Source organism: Alosa pseudoharengus, unplaced genomic scaffold (genome assembly GCF_046254945.1).
Source record: "Alosa pseudoharengus isolate Yale_2024_CS ecotype anadromous, Long Island Sound unplaced genomic scaffold, YU_APseudo_1.1 YU_APseudo_1.1_scf_18, whole genome shotgun sequence".
NCBI lineage: Eukaryota > Metazoa > Chordata > Actinopteri > Clupeiformes > Clupeidae > Alosa > Alosa pseudoharengus.
The window spans coordinates 16479586-16482085 of record NW_027468650.1 but is presented as its reverse complement, the minus strand read 5'-3'; the positions used below and the strand labels follow the sequence as shown (position 1 = coordinate 16482085).

Below are 2500 nucleotides of genomic sequence, written 5' to 3'. Positions count from 1 at the left end.
ATCCTCAACTATAACTGCCTCATTAGCTTCCACACACAAACACACACACACACACACACACACACACACACGCACGCTCTCACACACACAGTCTCTCTTTTTCTCACCTGCCCCACTAGCCTTCATCCTCAACCACTACTGTCCTGATGGCCTCTACATAAACAGACACACACAGACATTGGACCTTTCACCTCTGCACACACACAGACACACGCACACTCTCCTGCTCCTCTACCCATCAGCACAGCCTCCAGGATTACACACAGTAGCACCTTCTATACAGCCTGTAAGTCATGGGCAAGACTAACCCTCTTTGAACGGGTGTGAATGAAAAGCTAATGGTGCAGAACCGCTAAGACCTACTGTACACACACCCCACACACATACACACACTCACACACACAGTCCAGACGCCTGGTCAGCCAGGCTGCTGTAAAGGGCTTTTACTTACAGATCACTGACACACTAACACAGGCAGCACGTTGTTGGCGCTGTTATCGCTGCTAATGCTGTTGAGAGCCACGAGTCAGATTGGCTCCTGAAGAGGATTAGCGTTAGCAGGCTGCTAGCGTGCTCACAGGGATTGTTTGTAACTCCGGAGTAAAACAACTTAGGGTCTATTTAAGGTAGTTAACAACTTAAAACCTTTGATTGAAAGCAAAGTGATGTTAATTGGTGGCATTTTGAGCAAGACCGTTTATTTGCATTGTCACTGAATGGGCTTACAGTGAGGCTAACAGGACGTCTCTATTTTTTACCACTAACAATGCTCAAAATATAATTACACTTCTGTGGTAGTGTGTTGATGGTTTCTACAGACAAACCTAAGTACTGTAAACTTTGAAAGTGTACAGACAGGTTATATCAAGACCTGTTATCTGTAGGAAGAAAATTCCATGGCTTCCTGGTCTGGTATCATCAAATCAGCGGGCGCGATCGATCAAATAAGCGCTGCGCACATCTGGCTAAAGGTAAGGCATGTTTGTATTGAAAGATGCGGCTAGATCTGTGCAGCGCTGCAGTCGAAAATAAGAGCCAAATTTGTGTGTACTTCTGTGTTTTTATACAGTTGTGAATTCAGCCATTGAATTCAGAGCATCCGATGAGATGTCATCTCCAATAGTAGAATTGGATCAAAAATTATGAAATCCATTTTATAAATAGTATTTGTGACATAAATGATAAAGTAAAGCAAAATAAACGTTTTCATTATTTTCATACCATAACAGGGCAATGTATCCCTGGAGATACAACTCATAAAATCCAAAATATCCAAACTATTTAAACAATGAGTGTGGAAATTATTCCCTTGGGTGCAGATGAGACAAAATGTAACATAAAATTATTTTTTACTACTGTTTTTTCAATCCTGCCTCTTTAAGGCGGGGATCACATCAGCCAGCGGCAAGCGGCAGCGGCAAACGTAATGCAACGCTCAGACCATAATGCGTTTTATCTCGTTCCTAAGCAACACAATAGGTTTTTCAATTGAATACGCTCGCGTTGCGCTTTGAAAATCGAACCAAGTTCAACACTCAACTTGTTCAACTGTTCCGCTGCCGAACCATAGAGAACAATAGGAAACCTGCAGCTGTTATCCCCACCTGAGGGTTAAGGGTCTCTCAGGGTCAGACGCACTCAGCTTCAGTATGCTCTCCCACATCTGTAAACTGCAGATTCAAGACACTGCATGTCCATGGTAGACAGTGTCACTGACGTATTCATTGACATAAATGACTAGTGATACAATGATACATTGTTATTGTCAGTTCACACTGAAATTTGCTTTACATCTCTGGGCAGCCAGATCAAGATAAAAAAAACATCCTGACATACAACATACATTTGTACAAGACTAAGTATACATTCACATATGTAACAGTTGCATAACTTATAACAACACACATAGACATAACCTAACGTCCCCCCTGGATTAAAATTGCACTGGTTTGGTTTTGCAGGATCAATAGCAGACTAGATTGGGGTACAAAAGCGTTTTTTTAAGTCTGTATAGGAACGTCACCTATTACCAACCGTCCCGTATTTCCAACCTCTTACGTGTATGTGTCATTTAATATTAATTTCTATACAAACCAAGACGTTTGATTCCTAAAGAAATGCAAGCACCCACACAATAACTGTATCCAAATTAGCTATGTACCAAAAATTACATTTTACCGTGACTCGAAGAGCTGTAAACAGTGTTGTGCGTACAAATCCGCTTGGAGCTCCAGTGGAATTTTAATTTGCGACGAGAATTCTCGGTCTAACCGTTGGAAATAGGCACCCACCAGCCCAGCACTAAACTCCGAGAGTGGTAAACAAAATCGGATCTTTCAGGCAGTAAAAGCCCCGGTAAGAACCAAACTAGATTTTGTTCTACACACCTACTATGGCTACTGAAAATTGTAAGGTTCATTTATCAAATGTTATTTTGAAGAATTAAAAAACATCGTTGTTTTAGAATTTTTCGAACAAAAGGGTTGGTAATTGGTGGTTT

At 41.3% G+C, this 2500-nt stretch overlaps 1 protein-coding gene across 1 annotated transcript in view; it reads right to left on the bottom strand.

Moving 5' to 3' along the window:
• igsf9ba (immunoglobulin superfamily, member 9Ba) overlaps positions 1 to 2500 on the bottom strand; it is a 76272-nt gene that overhangs the window by 53028 nt on the left and 20744 nt on the right. The gene's annotated exons all lie outside the window — the stretch shown is intronic.